At 36.6% G+C, this 27262-nt stretch overlaps 1 long non-coding RNA gene across 3 annotated transcripts; it reads left to right on the top strand.

Moving 5' to 3' along the window:
* The first annotated feature begins 1781 nt into the window (after positions 1–1781).
* On the top strand, positions 1782–27262 carry LOC141741604 (uncharacterized). Of its 3 annotated transcripts, XR_012586430.1 has the most exons (6): positions 1782–1913; positions 6479–6557; positions 17979–18087; positions 18757–18868; positions 19093–19275; positions 26728–27262. It is a non-coding gene; the product is annotated as an uncharacterized LOC141741604 (long non-coding RNA). The 3 variants fall into 3 exon arrangements; XR_012586431.1 differs by lacking the exons at positions 17979–18087; positions 18757–18868; positions 19093–19275; positions 26728–27262 and adding exons at positions 4716–4863; positions 6660–7880 and having other exon boundaries at positions 1783–1913; XR_012586429.1 differs by lacking the exons at positions 17979–18087; positions 18757–18868; positions 19093–19275; positions 26728–27262 and adding an exon at positions 6660–7880.

The following is a 27262-nucleotide window of genomic DNA, read 5'->3' as shown; positions in this document are numbered from 1 at the left end:
GACCAAAGGGAAGGTAGCCTCTGAAGCCTGAAGTATTTATTAGTCTGAGGATCATCAGGGAGTACCAAATACACCTGTCAAAGCTGAGCTTATCAGCTTGTGAGGAGGAATTACAAGTGCTTGTTACAGGAGCAGCAAAATCAGCAATACTGCTCTCCAGTTATCATTGATGAAACAAAGATGGTAGCAGAAAACTACATACAGGAATGAACAAAACATAAAATTGAACTGTAGTACAATTTCCAAGCTCAGGACTAACATTTATGGGATTTTTTTTTCTCTAAAAATGCCTTACAGAAGAAGGAAGATACATTTAGTATACTCTGTGTGCACGTGTGTGTGCGCACACACATGTGCTAGTGTAGGGGAAAATATCTGTGTTTTGTATCATATATATCACAGAGGTTGTTTATAGATCATGATGAATGAATTTACCTCAGTGAAAATTTTGCATTAATAGCTATACAAATTCAGCAATACCTTACTGGTAGAGCAGGAAAATATCATCTATACAATATTGGCCAGTAATTACCATTCTTCACTTGGAAGGATTTTGTTTGCTGGTCGTGAATTCATTTTGCATCACGCGCTTGATCCTTGGCTTTCCCAAAACCAGTCAAATAAAATGACAATTACATCACAGGTTACAGTGACTGCGTTGTTTGGGTTTGTTTTTTTAGATTGGGAGGGTGCACTCTAATTTTATTAGATAACTAAACTGGCTATTGAGCTGATCTAGTTACTACGCTCTGATGTCAGGGTACCATTTCCTTATGTCCCAAGTGCTTTCTGGCCTAAACAGCCTACACTATCAAACAAGTAGTGATCAGGAGATGAAAGAGTTACCAATAAGAAAATGAGAACAGATGATTGAAGTAACCACCAAAGTTTAACGAGGTAGAGCAACACAGTGAATCTAAGCCTCCTGTGTAGGTCCACAATCAAATTGTCAGGAAAATCAATAGATATTTTGACCACTGCTAGATTTGAGCCAGCAGTCGCTAAGCGTGCAGGGTGCCCTACACTACCAGTGTTTGGCAAACTGCATCAATAAATCCCACCCCAATAATTAGCATAAATCCTGCCAACATTAGATTGCTGCATGTTATAACAAAAAATAAAAAGAAGAAAAAAAGGAGCCTTGTGCAATAACTTTACTGAGTTGTGTGTATGTATACACACATTCTATTGGTTATTCCATAAAGTTTATCGATTTGTTTGTGCTTTGGATATTTGCTTCTGTAATAAACGGATGTTTTATGAATTGACCTGATGTATGCAAGGAATATTGATTGGTGTATAGACTGATACTTGCAGAAATATATTCTCTGTGGACATACGAGCCATACTATTGTGACATTTAATAAATTGGATTAGAACATATGCGTATTTGGGCAATAATTTAATTTGTAAGCTGTATTTCTAAACACAGCTGTAACTTACTAAACTTGTGCTGCTGCTGATCTCTAACATTCTTTAATGTATATGGCACTGTGAATTCTGTTTACTGGAAACCATAAAAATAATTACATAGTAACTATGTAGGTGGGTTGACAGTTTATCAACAGATAACACCTACAGAAGCCCTGTGTTTCTTTACGTCTGAACTGCTTCCAACATCGATTATTCAATTTACGTATTTATCAAGGCCTTGAGTAAACCAGCAGGCCCTAATTGTCCTGACTAGCCACACCTGGGGTCTCCACCCATGCGTAATTTGACCACTGGCCCAAGAGCTGCATTTAAGTTCAGGCTCTTTCCTTTGCCTGAGCTATGCTGTAGGTACGTTGTGTTTTACCCTGCTGCTCCTGCCTTAGCGTCTGGTGAGCGTGGATGTGCCTAGTGCTCTCTGGCTGGTTGACTGAACTTGGCTGCTGTTGCAGGACCTCTTCTGCTCGCCTTGCTTATGTATGGTGAGGCTGCACCCCCTGTATTCATCCCTCTCTGCCTTACTGTTATTAGTTCTTGGGCTGCCATCTCTTGCTGAGCTTTTGCCATTTTTGCTGCTTTTGATACTGTTCTATGACTAAACCAGGATTTTTCTAGGGTAGCAGTGTTGTAAAAAAAAAAAAAATAAGGTACACTCACAAAGTCCTTATATGTATGAGCAGAAGTTTGTTCTGACTATTCAAACCTCAAAACTTTGTAAGACAGAAAAATGGCTTCTTCTCTATGTAGCTTTTAACGCTACTTCAGAATGGGTCCTTTTTGTACAGTATTAAACTGAAGTAACCTGCAACTGCTGTTTGATACACTTCTATATTATTAAGTGGGAGCATTTCTAGTTTCAGTTACTTTTTTTAAAAATAGCAATATTTTCTCTGTCTTAGGAGGGCTGCTTTCCTTTTAAGGAAAAATGGAAGACTTTAAGGAAACCTATACCTAATCCTCATGTACAAATTGTATTATTGAGGGACTAGGGAATACATTGCACTGTTGCACAGTAGAGAGGGAAAAAAACAGCTGCATCTCCCTTAACTTCATTACTATTAAACTCCATTTCCAAATGAATATCAAATGGACCTAAATTGCTCAGAGGTGTATTTACTGACTGAAACATGAATGGTGAAGCTGATCAGCAGCTGACTGCCTCACAAGAGAAACAGGCTAAGCTTTTTTTGGAAAGCAAAAGCAGTACCAAATCTGTCAATGCACTGGGTGTGCCTGTTGTTCTTGGTTTCTTCTTGAATGATGAATAGAGGTGCATTGACAGCAGTGCAGTACCCCAGACCAAAGTTATCTTGCTAATGGGTCAGTGGCAGAAAGATGAGGTGTGAAGCTGAATTTGAAAAAAAAAAAAAAAACACCCTGGAGTTTAAGAACAAGGTAGAGATAACAGTTTCTTAGCTAACTTAACACTTCAGAGTCATAAGGGTCAGTCTGTGATCTATGGGAACTAGAAAGATACGGCTAAATCTTGTTTGTCCTTTTTTCTTCCTTTTGTTAAACTTTGTCTGGTGACTGCATGTGCCTGTTGTTAGTTTGTAAATCATCTAGGGCAAGTAAGTGTAATCTAGCCACATACCCTCTTGCAAGCTTGTCCAGTGTCCGTCACGCTGCAAATACAAGATATAAAAATAGTTATATCTTTCAAATCCCAGTTCTTAGATAGTTTTCCATTTGGATGCTACCTATTTGGCTTCACTTGTGCAGTTCAACAAGGCTTAGATCTCAAGTTGTATGGCTTGCCCAAGATTTATTTCTGTTCTAAAAACCCCCCAACTCTTAATAAGGCTCGTTCTTGTGCAGATCTAAACAGAAGGAAAAAAAAGCAGTAACACAATCAACAACCTCACCCTGCCCTATACTTGTAGGATTTCACTAAACTATGGGATCCAGTACACTCAAGTTATTTGCACCATTGATGCTATTAAGGAGATGAATTTGCTTAAGCTTGTTCCTGTATGATAGACATTAGTGATGCTGTAACTTTTTTTTCCTTCAAGTGGTAATGCTTCCTTAGGAAAGGGCAATCTGAGACAGTGGAGGGAAAGACAGCAACTCTTGCCAATCATAAATGTTAAAGCTAATATAGGACAGCTGGAGGATTGAACTGGTAGGGGCTGATGCAGGCCTGCTTTGAAGGGAAAGGGGGCTGAGTGACCAGAGAGTGCAGAGGCTGTGAAGCTCCATGACTGCAAGAAAATGGCTTATATAGCCATATGCCAGCATTAAGATGGGTGAGCATGCCATATAGTGCCATTGGCAGGAAGAGTCTGCATCTGTATTTGTCTTGTCTCCTATGGCAAATTTCATGTACCTAAAGAGCCACTTTTACTCTCTTATTCCTACCCATATCAACCTAGCTTAGGGCCTAAATCATTCTGATTGGGTGCTTCTAGATCAGTTGCTCTCATTATGTCTGTAGAATTGAACAAGGCTGTGCACTACCTTCCCTGTGGTAGCTTTGCCTGAGTTTTAGTTATCCCAACTAAAGAGGAACATTCTTTATCCATAACCATGTGCATGATAGGGCAAATTCACGTTTAGCAAATAATTCTCACTCTTTTATAAAAATGTTACTGCGGTCAATAAAATGAATGTTAGCCTGGGAGTGGTGCATGTTGAGGGAAGAACAGGAGGTTGGAGGAAATGGACAGTGAGAAGGAACAGCATAGCCATCACTTTTCCGCTAATTACCTACTCTGCACTCTTTCCAGTTACAGTAAAACTTCTTGTTTATTTTTGGCTTTTTGGTTTATCTAACTGCTAGAGTATTTAGATAAACTATTTGTACAGTGATCCAGTATGTGTCTATATGTAATCTTCATGAAGTTATCAGCAACCAGAAACAATTTTAATGTATTATGCTATGATGAGATGATATTCTGCACTTGACTGTAGCTTTACTACAGAGTGGTAAGTTACTTCGTCCTCTGTTATCAGGTTTATGGGTGAAATGTCTGAGAGTAGAAACCCTTCTTTTAAGGCTTATGAACAACTGCACTACGCTCTTTTTTTCACTGGATACTTGGATCATTAGGTAATTTTACTTGGACCATTATGCAATTTTTTCTCCTAGAGTTTTCCTTGTACAAATTCTTGATAAGAAAAAAGGCCTTGCCTTGGCCTGCTGCACTGGCACGAGTTTTTCTAGTAATATCTGATGGCTAGTAATGTTCTGGTCCCTTCAGACTTCACTAAATTCCTGCTAAGGAAGAGTTAAACACTGCATGAAAAAAGCAGGAAACCAGCTGCTGAAATGTGTCCTTCAGATTACCTCAGGGCTGGTTCAGGATCCAACTGCTGTTTCCGCTGCACATGCTCCACAATAAGCAACATCAAGTGGACAGGGACAGGCTGCCAACACCGTACCTGCCCAAGGCCAGAGGGAGCACTTATTTTCACCAGGAATTTGAAGTGGTAAGCTGAGAAACCGTGCATTTATTATGTTATAACTTTTGTCCAAGCACATTGCAAGGTAGGTCAGACCTATCTTCTGAGAACTGCAACACTAGAGTACTGCAGAACTGCGTTATTTTCACACAAGTTCTGCATTGAACTAAGTCTTCCTATATTTTTCTATACCGTGTGCCTTCTGCTAGTAGAAGTATAGTCACACAGACTACAACAACTGACAGCAGGATTTCTTAAGTCCTATATAGTGCTTATGCTTAACTTTTTGAGTGTGGACAGAAAAAACAATTATAAGCCTAAGTATTTTACAAGACTAATGCATTCACCCCTGACATACAGCAAAATTTTCTGTTGAAATGCTGAAGCTCTTTAATATTTACTTTTTGTCTTGGGACAATCAGCTGAATAATGTTTTGAATAATTTTGAATTATTGGTGAAATATACCTAATGAAGTAGATCAATACAAGACTTTCAAAACTATAATTTTTGAGAAGTTCTGAAACACTTTTGCTACTAACTTTATAACTAAAGTCAAAATACTAATGAAACATACCAGGAGAAGCCAGTTATGAACTGTAGTTTGGTAGATTTTCAAACTAGACATGAATCCACTTCACCGTCCTTTCTACCTGTTTAGTTCCTGATGGTCAGGAACTAATAGGCATGGTTGGGTTTCTGTTCTTATACCTAAAGAAAATGCCTTGAGAAGCAGTTTGAGGTAATGGCAGGAGTTGTCTTTAGTCTTTCTGCAGCAACCTGATTAAATGACTTCAGTTATCAAACTGTATTTTTCAAACTTTAAACTTATTCTATTTAAGACCATAATATTTAAAGCTACTGGTTAAAAAATTACCATGTAAAAGAAAATCTCATTCAGTGCCCACTGCTAAGTAATTCTGGTCTGAATACCGTGGATGTACATTAAAACATATCAATTATGCTCAGAAATTATCCACATAGCAGCAGTAGCTAGACACAACTTTCAGACCTTCATTTGCATACATTAAATGAATGTAGAAATGTCACTAGTGACAGTACATTGAAAAGAAAGTTAAGCAGGAGCAAAGTGTTTCAACACCACCACAGGATGGTCAGCTGCAAGTGAAAAATATCAGTTACTGAACAAAAATATCTGTCACTATTGTCCTAGAAGACTCTAAAAGGCAACAGCCACTCTTCATGACACTGACACAGATTACGCTTATGCAGCAAGTTCATGTTGTTCGCTGTAATTATTGTAAAACATTTGACTGGGTCATGAAACCAGACAATGTCAATTAGTGCTCTGCATGCAATTCAAGTGGATTAAGCCCCAAGGTGGAATGCTGAAGAGATTTAAGGGATGCATTATTGCATTACAGGACTGCAAAGTATACAAACCAAATAGCAATTTCAGTGTATGAGGTGTCTCACCAGACTAAGTTATCTCAAGGTCCTACAGTAAACTGAACACAAATTTAAGTGCAGCAAAAATGGCAAAAAAATGCAAACAGCAAAAATGCAAGTATATATGTATAAGTTTGTATGTATGCATAATTATATACTTATACACCATACAACTTCAGTAGCAGAAAATACAAACTTAATTTAGCTAATGGATATTTTTCCTTATTCTGACAGGGGCTAATGGACAGAGTATACAAGCACTGACAAACTAAGATAGTGCTGAAGCATTAAAGAAGAGCATTCAAGCACCCATGTAAGCAAATGTTATCACCTTTTCTCATAGCTAAAACTGTTTGCTTAGCTAAGAGTATTTCACTGCTACTGGCACTTGATACTTTCTTCTCTGTCTTTCTAGAAAAGGCTATTAAAGCTCCTTCTCCCTTCAGAAAACTCATGAAGATGTCAGATGAGTACTTCCAAGTGAAATACAGAGCTTTTGCTTGCTCTTTCTCTCTCCAATTTCTCCAATGCTTTTGACATGGCTGCTTTTTAAGCACTGCTAAAGAAATGGTCTGGCCCTGGATGCAGCCTCTATCAGGATTCAAAGCTGTTGCACCATAGGTCAAGAAACACCTTATGGAAACATTTTAGCATCAGCGTCACTGCCACTATAAAAATCTTGAGCAAATTTTATACAGTTAACATTAAGCTTCTCACCCCCTTTGTGGAATTTGCATATTCTGCCACATCCTTTTCTGGTAGATGCGCTGCAGATTTATTTTATTTTTTTAAAAAAATCAAGCTGCACAGTGAGGCATTGACAAAGTCAGCAGTAGAAAGAAGCAGTACTGACTCTGAGACATGTGTTCCAGTTCCTGGATACTTTCTATAGCAATCAGCAGGAGCTGTGCTCTCAGTCTGGCTAATTGGAAGTTGAGCAGAAAATGATGCTTGCTTGCTGCTGCATGCAACTTAATAAAGAACGGGTGGAGCAAGTTATGTATAAATCACTCATGATATTTAATTTCTGTAGTGTTACTCGGAAGATGTACAGCTGTTGAGATTTATTTTAAAGAAAGAAAAGGTCGGACACTATAATATGGTAAACTGGATATACAAATTGGGTTTTTTGCAAGAAATGAAGCATGAATGAACATTTCTGCTTAAGTACCTGCACACATGCTGCCCTGATTGCATCACTTTTGCTAGAGAAAGCCACTGTAACCACCTTACAGCTGTATGGAAATGCAAGTAAACATGCTCACACAAAAAGATATATGAAGTGTGAATATTTTTTCAGAATGTCTTGGGTTTGCTCCACTCCCACTTACCTCACCTAAGTACTTCATCTCCCATCAACACCACCTTAGAAAAATGTATCCTTCCCCCAACACAGATGTTATACTCTGAGTTTTATGTAGAGAAAAAAACATTTCTCCAAATTATTTAAAAAAAAAAAACCAAACAAAAACCAGCCCTGATAATCCTACTATCTAATCATCCACAGCTGTAAATGATTATTGATAACATATAAGTTATACTTCGTTTAAAAACCTCGTATGTCCTTGGGCAGATATTTCATGCCAAAACCTAGATCAGAAAGCAATAGCCAAAGTATAACCTCTGTAGGAGGGCACACCATATGCTTCCCTAACTAATTTAAGATACTGCTTAACAGAATGGTTGTTTAGGTTACTTGGGGGGGGGGGGGGGAAGTCTTTCAGGAAAAACAGAGGCATGCCTGTGTAATGGCTATGTACAGCAGAAGGGTTTATAAATGGTTTGTTTCCGTTCTAACTGTTTTTATTATTTTCAGTACGAATAAGTGGACAATTATGACGAGGAGAAACTCTGCTTACATGCAAATAGTGCATAAAGCTGAAAAACATGATACAATGGAAAGTATGTGAAGTTGTGACTTATTTCTCTTGCATTTGGTTATTCGGTGCCTTATTTTACTCTGTCAGTATAACCATACAACTTTTAAAGTTAAAAAAATAAGTCCTTTTTTATCTTGGGCAAGTTTAAATAAGAGATTTAGTTATCTAAAAAAAATTAATTACTTCTCAGCTTTATTTTAGACATGGAATAACATTTCCTGTGCAGAAAGCTTTCACATAAATCCTCATTATTTTATCCTATCATTTTTTTCTGTTTCAAAGTGCAGATGCTCCTGCATAGTTCCTCTCTCTTCAGCAAAATAACTTTTTTAGCAAGTCTTTTCAGACCTAAAAGAAAGACACCCATTTCTACCTATGATTTTTACCCATAATTATATATTCTCTATTTTCTATGGAGTAAAAACAGACCAGATAAGTTTAAAATAGGCCAAAGTAAGGTTTTGAATGCCCTTAAATGATGGAACTCACATTATGACCATAGAAGAGTTTGCAGTATTGCAGCTACTGCTGCCTGTTTCTGATGGCTGTTTTTCCCTTTCATTGCACTACTATGCTGTATTTTGAAAATCAAGGAGAACGGAGATTTTTATTGTAAAATATTAATAATTGTCACAAAATCATTCCATCAAGTTTGAAGTTTCTGCAACTTTTATATCCTGCGCACTTTTCAAACTGTCTCAGTAAATTCTCATGCAATGTACAGTAGCCTAAGAAACAGATCATAGTCACGTATTTTACTGTATTGGATTATTATGAATGCTGAATGTAGAAAAACTTAACCAAGAACAACAGTTCTCTTTATAGCTTCTCCCTTTATCCCTTTTCTCAGTGTATCTAAATCTGTTTCTGGCAATTCTGAGTCCTCAGATTCTTTATGAATTCAAGCCAAGGGCTTAGAATTTAATACATGCTGGACATAGATGTTTCTCCCTTCAGAAGAGTAGTCAGCCTTAAATGAGATCAAGTATGTGAAGCTATTATAAGGAGGAAAAATGGCTAACGTGAAGAAGCTGTGGTGAGAAAACTGCATAGAGCTGGGAGCGAAGCTATGTAGCGTGTTTTACCTTGCATTCACGCAGGCAAGGTGGGGAGTAAATGGAAGTTATAGGATAGGAATACACATTTTCTGAAGTTGTTGCATCATTTGGAGTTTCCATAAGAATCATGGCTAGAACAAGGTGAATCTTCTGTAATGACCGCCCCAGCTGGGCAGCTGGAGCTTAGTTTTGGAGTTTCAGCACAATTCTGAATTTCATGAGTAACTGACACAGATATTTTGGCACACTTGGCACTGAATTTAAACATCGTCCAAAGTGTAGAAAGCAACAACAACCTTCTCTGAGTGCTGTAAAAATGGCCTGGGAGTGAAAGATTTGAAGCGCTTGATCTTATCTAAATGAAGGCTGAGATGTGGTTGTATTGTGGTCTATAATGACCTTAATAGTACTTATTTATTAAAATACCAGATACTAAAGGGATCTTTAATCTGGAAAAGAAAAACACGGAAAGAATGAATGGCTTGAAAATGAGTGAGATGAATGCAAGGCTCTGCATAATTGAAAAAGGAAAAGAGATTTTAGATAATTTCTTGTATCTGTGACTAAATCTCCTTTTAATTTGGCTGCTGGTTTTGATGTCTTTTTTTAAAAAGGGCAAGTAAACAAAATCCAGAATGATATATGCAGCTTGCAGAGAATTAGGTCCTCATGTCTGTAGTGTTGAGTGAGACTGAAAAGCTGCACAAGCAGTGATGTCTAAGTAGTAAATTAGGGAAGCTAGCAAATAACTGAGCAGTTATAAAATAAATTCAATGGGAATAGTTTGGGGGACTCCAGCTTAGGTCTACAATTGAAAAACTGTTTAAATGACCAGGAAGTCATATAAAAAGATGGATTGCATATCTGAGAACAAGCATTTTGTGTGAAAAATTGGATAATAGGAGTCTGAAATTACAAGGGTGAAGAGAACTGGAAAGACTCCCAGGACAGAAAGGGCGTGTTCTAAATTGCTCCAAAACAACTTATTTTAATCCCTGTTTGAATTTCTAAACTCTCACACTTCAGGAAAGCTGAAAAAAAGTTGGATTATCTTTTTGGTATGTAAGATGCTTTTTATTTTTTGGTTACTTGAGGCCATGCAATTCAGTTGGAGTATCTAAATAGAGTCAAATTTCATGCTATTATTCACATATATTTGTCACTGTTTTGGTTTGGGATTTTTTTTTAAAGTAATTTTCTGGCAGGCACAATTCCATTACTCTCTAATTGTGTCTGAACTTCTATATTCCTGTTTTATAGATGGGGTAATCAAGATTATTTAAGATAAAGTAGGATGCCAGTAAAAATGTAAGAGGGGAAAGAACCCCAAAATGATTAATGATGGTGGCTCATCATTCATGTGACTTAAAAATTCATAATTTAAGTTCTATCACATTATGTGAGAAGCTTTCTTAATTTTCCAAATATACCTCTATTTTGAGTAGGCTTGTCTGTGCAGCTCTTTCATATGCTCTTTTGCATGCTGAAATGGCTATAGATGCAAACACATAATGTGAACTAGATTAATTCAAATAAGTTTTGTGATAAAACTTTATTTTTATTACAGGAATATGTCCCACATGTATGACAAGCCAACTTCAAATGTCCATACTGGCTAGTATTGAAGCATACACTCAACCTTGTATGTTTTGGAGGCGTCTGAAGTGAATGTATTAGCTAATCTAATGCAATCTGAAACTACTCTCCATAGCTTTGCACGCCTTTTCCCTTTCTGATCTTGGTTCTCGATTCCAAACATTTTAATTTCTAATTTGCTGCCACTAGTTATAAAGGAAATTTGTGTTTGTTTCAGTAAGCCAACTGAATCTAAACTAAGGTTTTTAAAGTTCATATGTCGTATGGTAAACACCAGATACAGGTTTCAGGTTCATGCTCTGCCCAGATTCTGAATACATATGAAATTGCGTACATGCTGTCCTCTGCATCCGTACTGCTCCTGAAGAAAATCCTCATTGTACTCTCAAGGGAGATGCAGGACACTCCTGCCATATGGACAGCTGAGGAATTAGAATTCCAAGGGTACCTTAGGATGCATGTGTCCCACAGTATGGACTTACCTCTTGTCTAATAGCATATATATTGATCCTTATTGGTTTATAATTCTGTTTATATTCATAAAGTGGAGAGAAAACAGAAGTATTTGCTTCAAGTAGGATTTTAGAATGCACCCAATCAATTTAGATGCTAAAATACACTTGTAAGAGTGATTTAGGCACCTAATGCTAAATGCTGTGAAGAAGCTAGAAGCCATCAAATATTGTAATGTTTATTCTGTAAATTATATGGTATATCCTGTAGATCCGAGAAGTCAGATCTAAACAGAAATTAATTTATAAGCCTTTGGAAGGAGAGAGAGTGAAGGACTGAGTCTCTGGTTCTGATCTGTGGTCCCAGAACTGATTATACGTTTTATAGTAAAGTTGATAGATACAACTATCAATCGAAAGATCCAGTCTTTTGACTACCACGGTGAAGTAACAAACCTTGTGTAAAATGCATAAACCACTAAGTTAAGGAACCACAGCTCGTCTGTGTTCTCTTCTAAGTTGTGCATTCCTGTCTGTACAATGGCCAAGGGTCTTGGAAAAGATGACTTTGAAAAATCCACTGCAAGTTCCAAGTCTTTTCCCCGCTGAAAACAAAGTTGTAATTGGAGTCACTGGGGTTACATAAGGGGTGATTTCAGCCTGTTCTCATATAGATAAGCATTTTTGCACCTTGTATGACCTTGATTGTCTGACAGCTGAGCAGATATTGCAGTAAGTTTCTGTTCATTTGAAACAATTCTGTACAGATGTTTTCATAGGATAAGAAAGCTGATCAGAAGGCACTTGAAATCCAGGAAAAGATAAATATAATATATGAAATAAACAAGTGCAACTGACACTGCTTAGACCTTTAATTGATGTATTGTGCTGACAGCAATGCTGAACATTTAAATGTTTCGCTTAAGATCGTGGAAACTTTAACCCCTGGGAAGTTTAGTCATGGGAATTACTGCACAGGTTTTCTCATAGTAATTTTTGTTTCAAAACAATATTAAAATTGAGTGGAGTAATTAAAAATAAATAGCATCCAGCCAAGAGCTTTGCCTAGATTTTGATCTGAACCTTTCTTTAGGTTCAGGCAAGCTGAGATAGTGTTTATAAAAGCTTTTGTCATTTCTGGTCTGGTCTCTGAAGGAAATGAGATCATAGTTTGTCTCCTTCTCTGTTTCTGTCTGTCAACTCCCACCTCTGTATGACACTGTTTAAATCTCTTGGCCAAATGGACTACTTTGACAGAAGTAGAGGGGCTCCAAATATTTATTTCACAGAAATTATTCTGAAAACAATAAAAACAAACAAACAAACATGGTAAAACCAGACTTCTTTGATGTGCTTTGTGATTAGCTGCATCTTAATAAAATAATACAGAAATTAAAGTGCAAAACATCACCTGGAATGTTCTAAGCATGGAATAAGCTTCAAGTGGGGCGCATGCTCTATTAGTACTGATACAATCCAAATACAAGATACCAGACTTCAACAATTTTACTGTTTACGGTACTAGTTATTATATTTCTGATTACTACAGAAGTAGGAAATTCCTTTCTATGACTTCCTGTTCACTTGCATTTAACCTTCTTGTCCACTATTGGGAAACTGAGATGAAATCTCTTCTACTGTTGTACAGTCCTGCTTGTCTATAAAGTCCTTTCTTCTGTAGCAAGCACTGTAACCTAGTTCTCAAAGTTTGCTTCACAATTTTCTTGAGCCACCTCTTGCTCTTTCTTTCTCTAAGTGTTACTTAAATATGCTATCCATGAAAAAATTCTAGACACACGCTGCTGTTTCAAATGTCTCCTGTCAACAACTGGAACCATAATTTTTGAAACAGTTAGTCCTTTCTTGAGCGTTCAGTTTTCTTCAATCTTTATTTAATACTGAAAACTTTCCAGGACACAGCCCATCCTCTTTTTATACGTTCTCAGGCCCACAATGCTCTCAGCAAATAACAAATATTAATATTAAACACAAATACACAAGAAGGGCTGTAAATTTAGTGCATGAGAGATTTCTTAAATCTTAATGACATAAATTTGGCTCTTTACAAGGCTGTTTGTCTTCAAGCTGTAATATATGCAACTATCAGCATTATGGCTTCAAGAAAAATAATATTGTGTGCACATATATAATATAAAAATGTGCGTTCTCTAGGAAAATAGGATTTATTTAAGTGTACAGAAATCTCATGTGTCAAGTTAAGTTCCAAAATTAACAGTACAAACAAACAGCTGCATAGATAGATATCTGTTTACTGAAAGGAAAGGAAGAAACACAACCAAATCACATCTTGATCCAAGTGCCAAGTGAATTAAATGTGTGAATTAAATGGCATTTTTTCCTTCTTCTCTACTTGTGTTTGAGGTATCGATTTTAGTTCCTAACTGCTCTCTATTTCTTATATTAATGTGGATTTTAGGACTAGTGTCCACAAGGAATGAGGGAGCAAGATTAGATAAAGGACCACTCATGCCTTTTTTTTCTTTTTGCAAGGTCTAACACTAGGAAAACTGTAACTACTGTAGTGATGGCATCACAATTTTTTTTGTTGTTGGGGGGGGTGGGTAATAATGGGGTGTGGAGAGGGGTGTTTATACATGCTGATTTCTACCATTTCCTCCTTCATCAGATCTCCAAAAACTTCAACAGACCAGTCAGTCAGCCAACAGCAACACTTAGGAGTTAGATTGAGCACAATATTACACAAACAAATAAAACCCTAGCCTAGTCTGCTCAAAACAATAGTTTTTCCCTGACCCCTGTTGTGCAGACAACACAGCTGTCCAAAAGATACACCATTTTGCACTTGAACAGAATTGTTCAACAAAACCAATTCGAAGTACTTAAGAAACAACAAAACTAAGCTCATTCTATTTCACAAAAACCTTTGTTAGGGAAACTGAGGCAAGGGAGCCTAACCACAGCTTCTCAATATTCAACCTTTCATTCCATGTAAGGAAAATAGAGTTTCTTTCCGCTTTTTCATTTTACCACAAGGTTGTTTTGCTTTTTGTTCTCAGTTATCATTTATTCTGTACGTCCTGTGGGATCCAGACCTCAAATTTTACGAGTTCTTCCTATATCTAACATTCTCACAGCAGAAGCTCTACTGAATGCCTCTTGCTATTCTAGTGAACAGAATATTTTAATTGGCTTATGTTAGGTTAGCAGGTTTTATATGTATTTATGAAGTTTTTCTCCTTCTCTATCTGTTAATGTGTGCAACTCAGAATTTTAAATAATAAAGCCTATTATACGATGAAGAAAGGTACAAATGATGTAAAACTGGATTGTAAGCAAATCCTTACTACTAAATTGTGACGTGTATATAAAAACATTCAGAAATGTTTCTGTAACTTTCTCCCAGGTCTGTTTTCCTCACTTCTGTTAAGAATAGAAGTAGCTAAAAGATCTTTTGAAGCTTAAGAGACATTGGCTGAGATTCTGTCCCTATTGTCATCAAACCCCACTGAAGTAAATGGGAGCTTTCTTAAATTTCGATGAGGATGTTATTGAACTTTGATGTTTCCCAGCTGAAGTGAAGGAGAAAACAAACATTTGTCTGCAAGGAAAGAAAAGGGCTTTTTTCTTGGAAATTTCTTCTTAGTTAGGTGTATAGATGTTTATGTATATTTTTCTGTATATGATTACAGTGTGGAAAATCTTGTATGGCATTCAAACATATTAGTGTATTTCAAATAAAAAATGGAAGTTTTTTTATAAGTGGGAATGACGGAAAGTAGTTGAGAGCAGTAGTATCAATATCAAGAGAAACTTTGAGCTAAAAAGGATACTTCAGAATTTAACTGCTTGTCCATCACCAGCTATAGGCATTGTAACCATGAACTGAAAGGTAATTTATTGCATCTATTGTTTTAGACCAGTTAGCCTTAAGAAAAAATTATAAAAACAATTAGAGTTTCCTGGTCACGAGGCTTATTTCCTAATCCATTGTCTATAATTAGCCCGGAAATCACTTGGCATTAGTCACTGAAAAGGCCATAGGCAATTGTGCCAGCTTTATCACTTCCTGAGCTAATGCTCGTAGAAGCGGACATGAAAACAATAAAATTTCCAGTTGAGGTTCATTTACCATTTAAAAATAGAAAACTAACAAGAGTTGACTGCTACCTTAATATTGAAATCAACCATAAGAAGGGACAACTTGCAACCAGAGATATTGTACTTGTACTATTTTGTTTAGAGCATTGTATACAACTAACTACCTCTGAGTACCAACTTTGACAGATTCTCTTTTATTCCCAACTGGGTATTCTAATATATTAGTAAAATTTTCATCACTAAGCTTTGTGACAAAGGAAACAGACTGTCGGATTACAGCTTAAAATATAATCCAAATATAATTAAATATCCATACTCATAAATAATAATTTCACATTGTATGAAAAAAAAATAAATTGAAAACCTACACTGATCTTTTTCCAGATTTCAATACAGCTGAAATATAGACTCAGAAGATTTTTTTATTATTAGCAGCATTTGAAAGTGAACATAACTGATGAAGATGCATGACTGAATCTGGAATTTAAAATAACCAATAAACTTTTAGAAGCAAATCAGTTACTTTTTTGCCCTTTCCAGCTGACAATTCTGGCTATCTATCTAAAACTGGATTAGAGCAAAGAATAAACTCCTAAATGAAGGACACTAATTCAATATGGGATCACTCACTGAAAATTGTTATTTGTTTTATCTATGTTTTGTTTTACACTCAAAATGCACACACACACACATATATATATGTTTATACTTGGAGTGATTTATGCTACTGACAGGAATGTAGAAACTTTCTGAAGCAGATCCTTGACAGATTCAGAGGAAAGAACCAATCTACTGTGTGCATCAGGAAGTATGCACTGACAGTTTATGAGGCAGAATTTATATGCAGTGCAAAGTGTATTGTATATGCTTTATTTTTATAGGTATAAATGTAGAGCTAAGTAACACCCGTGTAGCTTTGGAATTAACATTTGAAGTGTGAAGTTCAGCATTTGAAATTCATTAGAAAGTACAAGAATTAGGCCACCTTGATGATTTGTTTTCTTCACTTCAATGACGAACTTCCAATCATACAGAAAATGTACTTTTATTTACCATTGCCAACAATTTGCTATTTTACTTCATCAGTTTTGTTTCTGCAGACTCTTGTTTCTCTACTGTACATTCTTTTGCAAGATCATCTTTAATTCCAGAGATGTGGACATGTCACTGATAAAGTTGTATCAGTTCTAGACATTAACAAGAGGAATTTACAATTTACACTGTAAATTTACAATTTACAACACGCTTCTGGCCAGTGAATAGCCAGACACATTAGTTAGCATGTAGTAATTATGATTTTTTTAACAAAGGCACAGAAGGATTAAAATGCTTGTGCTTAGCATTTAACGTTGCATTGAATACTCCATGTCAGTTATGTTATTAGCTCTTGTGCAAGTATCTAATATCCCTCATTGATTAAAGAATGATATATCTACACTATTCTATTATTTCCAATAGGCCTGTCTTCTCCTGTCTGTGCCTTACAGAACTAATGTAGGCTTCCCACCAACTCTAAGGACCTGCAAATACTGTAGATAACTTCACACTTTGAAAACACTCAAATTTCTGAAAAAAAAAAAAAAAAAATTATTTTTGGTCCTGAATAAGAAGTTTTTACTTCTTTCTTGTTCACAAAGATACATAGTATCTTCCTTTGATGCAGATTAACAATTTTAAAACTGATTAGCATAGAGTGGGCAGAAGAAACATAATACCTTTGGTTCTGTTGGTGAGGTTTTTTTATTTTAATTCCTCTGAAAAACTTTTCAGTTACTGTAATTCCGTTCTAGAGGAACTGTGTAATAATGAAAACTGAAGTCTATAAGTGAAATCTAAATCTAACTGAAGTCTATAAATTCTAAAATAAGGGATTAAAGTAAATCTAGGATTTTTTTCATTTAAATCCTGAAAAAGTCATACTTCCACTTGGAGTTAAGGCAGACTGTTCATCAGATGCACTGTTGCTGTTGCTATGCAATTTTGCAAATTGTTTTAAAGATTTTTGCTTTGAGAAACTAATCTCTGTTCATACCTGTGACTCAAAAGTTTGGGGAATGTTCAGCACCTCTACAGTAAAATTTGAATAAAACTGCTGCCAGCTTGTTAGAAAGGTACAGCTGAGGGTTTTTTATAGCTCTAATCATTACATTTTAATATAGAGCATATGTACAAGTGATCTATACTAGTCTAAAATTCTTTGTGCTCTTGTTTTCTGTTTTGCATTTGTGATAGCTATATCAACTAATTGGTGAAAAAGACAGACACTGGTATTGCTATGACTTGCTTCTGTTGTTAGTACAGTCTTATTGACTGTGTAGTATAGTCCATATAGACAGATTTATGAATTTACAAATAGTAAAGATCTGCAAGTCATTTTTGTCAATCTTCCTATGTAATTAAGAAAACTGAAGAAAATGCTGCTTCTTTCCTTTTTAAAATTATCTAGAAGCAGAAAATCGGATTAAGGATGAAAGAAGGATGACGGAGTCACAGTGTGGTGATGAAGGAGCTGCTGATACTGGAAAAAATCACACAAATAGTCATTCTTCTTCTATTCCAAGAAGGTGGTGGGGAGGGGGGGCACAGGCAAGAGAAGGATACCATGTCTTTCAGTTCTTCCTAATCACCTTCTTGACCCAAAACTCTTCCATCTTTTCTCTTATTTCAGGTCAAGGCCCCTAATTAGCTGTTAAGCATGCTGTGTTGGCTTTCCAAAGCTGGTTGGAAGGATAAGTGTAAGAGGCTGGGAAATAGATACTTTTTCAATTTGGTCTAAGGTGAGAGTCAAATGCAGTAAGTCTTTATACTACAAGCTTCTTCAACTCCAGACAAACGCAAATTATTGCTTATTGAAGTTCAGTATTTCTTTCATCTCTAACTCAAAATGCAAATGTATACTAGTATACTTTATACACAACATACTTTGAGAAGCAAATCTGATCCCTTGCTTTCAGTGAGTAGCAACTTAGCCCATAGTAATTCCACGAAATGCTATGCAGGGCTCCCTCTGTGTGGAGGAAAGAGTTTATAAAGAGTGAGTAAAGGAGGAAGAGAACAGAGTTTGTGATAATTATCACCATTCTCAGGATGTTCTTAAGGATCTCTTAGATGCATACTTAAACACTTGTACAGGAACATAAGTTTTGAAAATACAGCAGTATAAAATAGTCTTCCAGATGCATTAAAGAAAGTTATAAAGGAAAACAACTGTTCCTTGATAAGCTGACTGAAAAAATTTCAGTTTAACACTGGAGAACAAAAGCTCAAAGCAAATGTTGCAGCCATAGGGGTTCTGCCAAAGTAAAGCCGCCCCATATGTTAAAAGTAATCTTCAATATAAGGGAAAGTAATTTTTCATACTTGTGTGAAATTATGGCTCAGTCTTTTATGGCAAGGCATTTCTAAGTTGAAGGCGCATAGAAAAATCTTCCGGGTTAATGTTGCAGGCTGTCTACTGATGCTGAGTACATCTTGCTGACCATACTTGTTTAATGTAATTCGCTCAAACTACATGACAGAATGTGGCTGAACTTTAAAATGATACAACACAAATAAAAGGTAGGAATTTCTGTCCATTTTAATTTTTTTTCTGCAACACTTGAAATTATTTATCTGCTTTAAAAGGGAGGTAAAAAATTATTTTTGTAATATAAATTAAAGCTTCTGAAAATATGTTGAAGTGAATATACTGGTTAGCAAGTTTTCTGAGCGTGACCAGCTCATGGACCTGCATGTGTTTTCTTTGTATTAACCTGCTCTTTTGTCATGGCTCTGAACCTCAGGAACAAGCCCTAGGAAGGAACTTCAGTATTTGACCATCAGGGTCATCACGTTACACCACAAATGGTGATACTATTCTTGCAACCATAATCTTGTGCTTCCTTTGACGTGTTAAGACCACCTAACACTTGTACACTTCAACAGCTGAAAGCATTCAGCACTTCAATCTTCTCCCTTCCTCTCAGGTAAGACTTTTAAGCTCTCAATTCATTGTTTTCCATTATCTTCCTTTCTGAACAAATAGTATGCTTGGTTTTGTGGCTGTCTAATCTTCAGCAGCCATATTTCTAAGCTACTGAAACTGGTGTGTGGGTACATTTTGCATAGGCCAGAGTTCCCAAAGAATTCATAATCTGTATGGAACTTAACCATCACATTTATAGATGGACTTTTTCATAAACCCCCCCAAATTAAAATGAATAATTAAGCCACGTGATAACTCTGGATATTTTTTTTCCCTTAATAGCTATCTTGGGGATACATACAATGAATGATAGAATAAACTTCTGTAAACCAGTTTGAAATAATTGTTTATAAAAATCAGTCACCAAGGCTGCAGTTCTTAGAGAGGAACTCAAAAATATATTTGTTGTTCCATTAAACTTCATTGCACTTCGATGAAATATAAAGCAGGCACACCTTGAGCTCAAACATTTCACACATTCCAACTGATCATGTGCTGCTTCATTTCTCACATGGGTTCATCAGGAACCAAATCCTTCCCTTCTACTCCCCACCTCACTTCTCAGTTTTATCAGAAGCTAATTAGGATGATCACAACAGGAAAAAGCACGAATTTCCAAAGTGACCTTTTCTCCTTTTTTCTTTTATGAGGGACTTCAGCTTTCTATCAGATCAATTAGTTAATTGGACATCACTCCCCTAACACATCTCACTTACAAAAAAGCCCTCACCTTAAATAAACCATCACACTTCTTCATTTTGGATTGAAGGCTGGAAGCTCATTATAATTGGGGTCTGCTGCTGTTTCTTTGAGCACTCTCTTATCTGGGGATCAAGATGTATGTAATGTAATCTTCCTCCACATGAACAAGAATGTTAACAAAATAAACATTTTCTGCTGTCTCTCTCCTTCCCTGCTTTCCCTGCCATAATGCTAACTGAAATAGTAGACTATTAAAAAAGAAAAAAGGGGGAAAAGCCCTCAATTAGGCTGAGCAAGATTGAAAGGGAATTTTATATTCACATGGTATTTTAACTTCGATGTTGTTATTGAATCCTGCATTCAATTACATTACAGTTGTACTGTTAATGATCTCCTATATAAATATACAATAACATACTAGCAGTGAAGTATAAGGTGGTTATCAAGAGGTCACACTGTTTAAAAAAACAGGTATGATGTAGCTGAGGGCCTCTTAGAACTGCTCTACCATCTACTTTTACATGCTTTTTCAGATATATTTTGACTTAATCCTCTCCTTTAGTATCCTATTTCTTTCTTAGACAAGACTCCTAGCGACAAAGTCATCTAAAAGAAAATAAGGACTGAATAATTCGATATCCCATGGTTTTATGTTGGAGTATTAGTGCAGCTGTGACATATATACTTCATTTAGAGTGACAGTACACATTTTCATATACACTGTTCTATATATTTTCTTTTTCTGTGTGCATGGTCTTAGGTCTGTTATGCAGGACTACTCTTTAAGTTGTGAAAATGGCATTTTTCTTAATGTGAACGAGGCAAATACATGACATTATTGTGAAGCATAAGCATTGCACAGGAGAGTGCCATTCCTCTCCATGACAATGGATTGCTACCAGATGTCTCCTAGGTCTGGAGTCGACCTTTGAGACTGAAAGATAATAGACACCTTAAGAACAGCTGTTCTGAAGGGAAAAAACAGCTCCTGTAAAAAGTATCTTAAAACAATGACAAACATTACAAATGAACTCTGGTTGTTTATTGTAGTAGTCTGCTTTAAAATTACTATCAAGTTTAACATCTCAGAGCAAAAGGCCTATGAAACACAAAATGAGGAGTTTCAAATGCTCAGGCACTCGTTCCTAAGCTCTTTAATAGTAATGATTGAAAATATACATCCAGGAATCTTTTCACTCATCACTGAAACAGAGCTGTGTCCAAAATCAAATGTGGCAGCTGTTTAGCAGCACATGACAACACTAAACAAATGTTTAGACAAGGGGAATGAAAAATATTATATGAAAAATTGTCCTTCAGTAGGATTTATTTACAGAAAGCAATGCAGGAAGAATTGTTTCTAAATGTTTAACATGTTTTCCAGACATAGACTTTGGCTCCTGAAGTATACCAGTATTCCAGTGACTATTAATATGACGGACTGCAATGTTTTGGTACACTAATGTTAATAAAACTACATCCTTCACTTATCAATACCATACAGAGAAATTTTTCTGAACCAAATATATCTTATGTATAAGGATTGTCTCCAAAGGTTTTACACCAGTGATAAATGTTTTCCACTGTGTTCAGCACACCGGGTTTGTCATTGCGGGCAACTGCTTCTTTGCCATTGATTTGAACCGAGGGTAACAAAAAGTTGCTGTAGTGGTCTGCAGCTACGTCAGCAACTATATTTGTGGGCAACACATACTATACCTTTTCTATGTCAAAAAGCATGGGTTTAAGAAGGAATTGGAACACTATTTTGTTTGTTATCCCATTTGTCACTGTAGCTCCCCAGGAATGAAAAAAGAAAAGCCAGGGGGAAGGAACTAAATTTCCTGCTTTAGGGCGTAGCAAGATCTGTACTCGGGATCAGGAAGGCACATTGCTGATGTTTTAGAACTGACAAGGTGTTTTAGAAGTAGGCAGTGTTTGTAGGGGAAGGATGTCGGTTGTGGGCTGATGATACCTTTAATTGGATATAGCTAGGTCTAGGTTTCTTCAATAATTCAAGATGTTTACTTAATTGCCAATAGAGTATACAGAGTGTTAAGACATCAATACTGTATTGCGAGAAAGACTGCAGGAGAATGAAAATGCATTTAAGTAAGTAAAGCCTAAGGCAGTGCAGGATAAAGGTTTTAATATAATCAAGAGGTCAAAAGTAGAAACCATACAGAAGGAATTTGAATGAGTAAACCTCAACATGGCACTGCCCTCTTCATGTTTAGTCATGTATGTCTTTCATTTACTTTTGACAAAGTGAGAAGGTAAGAACAAAGTCAAGATACAGGTGTCAACATTAATTTTTGACATAAGCAAACACAAGCAAATGGCAACAATATAAATGGAATTGGTCAATAACAAGCAATTTTAATTAAGGTTTTAAGCATTCTAGTTGTGTGATGATATATGATATGATATCCAAGCAGCTAGAGAAAAGCATTAGGGAGGAAATGGAACAGAAAGCAAAGAGATGGTTTTAGTTACCTGTATGACAAGTAATAGTCAGTCATGGCTAACCTTTTCTGTAAAACTCCAAGGACAACCCTGGCGGATGTAAGTGGCTTTAGTTTACTGATGTCCCTGATAGCAGCTTGTTAAAAATGTAAGGAAGAGCTTCTAAATCACTTTTCAAGAGAGATTAAGGAAGGGTCAGATTCTGCAAGCATTAGTTCTGCTGATGCGCACTTAACACCTGTAAGTTCTATTGTCATGTTGGCCTTAAATAGGATTTCTTGCATGGGTCTATTTTATACTGTGCCCTAACTGAAGCTTTTCTAAGCAACAAAGAATGATCTCTTAGGTCTTAAGAACAGATGTTTCCTATAGTAAGAAGAAAGACAGAATTGCAGATTGGTTTGAAATCAAGAAAACCATGGAGGTTTCCTCAGTGACCTGACTAGACTTTTTCACAAAGGCACTTTAGAAAAAGTCTGCCTTATTTCAAATAAGTTTATTTGACGCTGAGCTGAACATTAGCATTGTGGATTTTGAATTTGAACTGCTTCACAGCATTTGGATATTTTGGGATGTGTCAGTTTGGCTGAAGTCCAAATCTGCCCTACAAAGATTTTTATTTACCATATCAAATGCCAGAGCTATTTCTTTTTTGCTGTTGTCTAGTTTGGGGCAGAAGCCAAGGAATGCGTGGGCAGGCTCAGGCTCTAGAATAAAGAGGGACTGACCACCCTACATGAATAGTTTTCTGACAAACTGAGCACAGGTGGTACCATCTGCAGCCTACAGTAAAGGCAGCACGGCTTTCAGAGAGGCTGAAAAAGTGTCAGGAAGACCATTTTCACGGAGGTGGAAACAACTCTAAGAACAATTGTAACCACAGGTTCAAGAACTCGCTGTGATCTCAATGGCTGTTCAGCTGAATCAAATTGCCTCCAACTCTAACAAATATCTTGCAAACAGTAACAACTGAGGAACGTTCCCACTGGGTGCCCATTTTGAATAATTGCTTTTCAGCAGCCAAAAGATTATTTTGTGGAGTGCCTAAACTCTAAATACATTTGCGTAGCTGACCTATCACCCCGTAGAGATGCTGGATGAGTGCTTTATAGCAGATGTGGACACTTACCTTCCTTTGCAAAAATAGTCAATAACAGCCTCAGTAATGGGGCTTTAAAAAAACCTTTAAAGCCTCTAAAATCCAAATACGGCATAAAACACTGTCCCTAATATACAATAAAAAAAATAAAACAAAATACTTGAAGATGCGAGCTGCTGCAAATAACTTCTCTAAGAAGTTGAATGACTTGGTCTAAGACTTCTAATTTCCCGTGGGCCTGCCTAAATAAAGGAAAAAAAAATGCTAAAGCTTACTTATTACAGAAAAAAGATAATGGGATCTCCTTGCACTTATAAATTAAGACACTTTGGTTTTATACTTCTGGAGTCAGAATTCCTTGTAGAAATAAATGTGTTGTAGAGGGTTAATCATTCGTTACCCAATAGATAAGAAAACCTTACCATGTCAGGAAAATGTTTTGGTATGAGAAATGTGTACAAAACCAACTATGTCTTATGTCTTATTGACCTACCATTTGCTATCCACTGGGGTTAATTTTGAGGTTCGCTGGTTTCATATAAAGGAAAAAGATTATGTTTTTCCTGTTTTTAGCTCTCAAATTTGTGAATAACTTTTCCTTAAAGTCTGAGCATTTATTTCAAGAAGTTGAAGAAATGTATTTACATGTTTGAATACTTGATCTTGTTTCCAACAGTGATATTTTCTGGTCTTCAGCAGTAAACATAACACAAATATTAGCACTCAAACAGAAAATTCTGAAAGATTTTCTTAACTACCAGAAGTGCAGTCCTCTTTTATTGTAAGTGGAAACTGACACAAATTGACAGTGCTTTAGCTGTAAGTTTGATTCAAGTTGTCTTTCAGCCTTAACTAGAAGACTATTTTTGCCCCAATAGAGCAATGAAATCCAGTACTGAACGTAGTGGGAATGCTGTGGGGGAACAGAAATTTTACAGATCACCAAGATAAATGCACAAAATTATATGATGAAGAGAAATGCAAGGTTCATTGTCTCATTTTTGCTTGCTCATTGCCCAAAAGCATCGATAGAAAAAAGAAACAGAAGTCTTTACTGGGTTTGTAGTGTTCATGCTGAATGGATGGATGCTCTTGGATAAATCTTGTTTCTAGAAGGTACGACATTCTGAGAAAGCTGTCTATAAGCTTATCATTCTTGCATTAAAACTGACTCCTAAATTTACTGATTGCAGTTTCCCAAATATATCCTCATGCAAATATATCGATATTATATACTGTGCACATATATACACACATAGTGTACATATATACTATGTTAATAAACTCATTTTTTTTCTATGAAAAATGCTGCAATCAGTGTTTGGGGAGGAAAGTGTAATCAAACTGCAGAATCAAAAAGTCCTGGTAGAAAACCCTTTTGCCTTATGGTGATGTTATTTACATCTTATAAACACAGTCACTGACTTGTAGCTCTTGTCATGGATCCTTAATGTTGTCTTGCTGCTCATCCTGTCACACATGAACGCCTGTCTTTGAACTCTGCTCCCGGATGGTTGAGCCTCCTCCTGGAATTTATGCTGTTTGGTTTGGGCCTTTCATGAAAGAGAAAAAGGCTGACATATTCTCAGTGAAGCATGATATGAAGATTTAAGCTGAAAATAAGTTGGTTTCACTTCTGCCTTTTTCCCCAATGAGATGGCAAAACCATCACATCTTCTGTTCTTTTTCTTATAGCATTGGTGCATGTGTACTGACATAAACAAATTCAAAAAGCATAGCTCTTTATTGGATCCAATTGATTTTCCATCCCAACAGACTATGCTGAGCTGCCATTTGACCACTGTCTAAGTAAGAGAGTGAGCAGGTGAAGGGAAGTATAGAAAAGAACAGCACTGATAAACTAGACAAACACACAGAGGATATTTTGAAGAGTATAAAAATATAAACAGCCTTTCCACCAGTGACTGCATAATTTATGGATATTATCCTGTCAGACTAGGCACTGTTTCCATCTGGTTTTCTGTCAAATTTTCCTGAAATCTGCTCCTATTATATTTGATTGTGAAAACAGTAGTACTGAATAAAGTTTACCACAGTAGCAGGGATGTGTTTGTAGACGCACACACAGATACAAAGAGTTACCACCAGACAGGTAGAAGACTCAGTTGTACCTGTGCCTGACTGGTTTCTCTGTCCTTGTTTTGAACCTCCTTACAATTTTTCTTTTTAATTGCTTTAGGCCTTGTAAATGTTGTTTTAGCAAATTAAGGCAATTCTCCAAATGATTTGCACAAGCTTAACATGCTTTAATGCAGTTTTCAGCCTTCTTTGTCACATGACAGTTCAGTAAACAGTCCCCTGAGCTTATAACAGCCTGATTTCCAAACCTTTTATTTGCAAGTCACAAAGAACAGGGATTGATAGAAATCAAGGCAGTCCCATCCAGCTGGGTCATCTCAGCTAATTTGAATTTCAAAAAATCAGTAAAATAAGCCACATTGCAAACATGGAGGATAGTCTGCCCTCTACATCTCCAGAAGGTAGTTTCAGCAATAACAGACAATGACACATCCTCTGTACTGAGGCACCAATGAGCTCAATTCATACCAGCCACCTCTGGGATTAATATCTCGTTCAGGATCCATGCTCTGTTCAGTTCTTAGCTTTTCATAGTAGACTTGTAAGTTATGTGCTATGGATTAGTCCTGTGAGAACTGGGACAGTGAGAGAGAACTGTATTGTCAGCTACTGCAGAGGCATCAGAAGATCTGCTCATGGTATAGGGAGTGAGATATAGGTGTACTATATTTTAGTCAGAGAATCCCCTCGAAAATCACAGAAGCTGTCAGCTCACATGGGGCAATATGCAGGTTAGAGTTTTCTGGGCCTAGAACATAAGGGTGTGTGCCTCTTTGTTTTATTACCTTTTTGCTGGAACCATTCGTTTTTATCCTCTGACATCTTGCAGTCTGGTCATAGACTTGAGATGGATCTGCCTCCATCTTTTCCTTAAGTGAGCATGCTAAAAAGATCAAAATAACTTTGAATATCTAAACTACAAAGAAGATGAACAACTTTCTAAAGAGGATATGCAGTCATATTGTGTCCAGCAGATATTTAAGAAAAAATATTTAAAAAAAATAAATTAAAAACAATGATGCCCTGTGTCCTTTTCTACAGGGTCATACTATGTTTAGTACACATCACTGTGTTTCTTTATTGCAGTATGAGCTGCTGTTGTGGGTTGACTCCAGCCAACATCTGAACACTTGGACTCTCTCACTCACTCCCTTCTCCCACGGGACAAGGAGAAAATAGAAGGAAGACAGGAAGACTTGTGGATTGAGATAAAGACAGTTTAACAGGTGAAGCAAAAGCTGTGCCTGCAAGCAAAGAAAAGAAGGAATTTATTCACTGCTTCCTGTTGGCAGGCAGATGTTCAGCTACTACCTGGAAAGTGGGATCTCAGCGTGCATAATGGTGGCTTGGAAAGATAAACGCCATGATCACAAAGGCAACTGCTGTTAAGGAAATGCTAAAAAAGAGAAACCAGAAATCCTCCCAGACAGAGGTCACTCTGGAGATCTGATTTCCAACATAAACACCTCTTATGCCAATGCAAAAAATGGCTAACTTGAGCAAAATCAAAGACTACACCTTATTGTTGTTCCCTCTTCTGGCTTCCTGAGTAAGTGGATGGCTGGTTTGAGAGTTAACTAGCAATGATAACCTGTAGCTAGTCAGTTCTTTATTCAGCCTC

This window comes from Larus michahellis, chromosome 4 (genome assembly GCF_964199755.1).
Source record: "Larus michahellis chromosome 4, bLarMic1.1, whole genome shotgun sequence".
Classification (NCBI taxonomy): domain Eukaryota; kingdom Metazoa; phylum Chordata; class Aves; order Charadriiformes; family Laridae; genus Larus; species Larus michahellis.
Note: the sequence above shows the minus strand (reverse complement) of the source record. Positions and strands in the feature narration are given on the sequence as shown.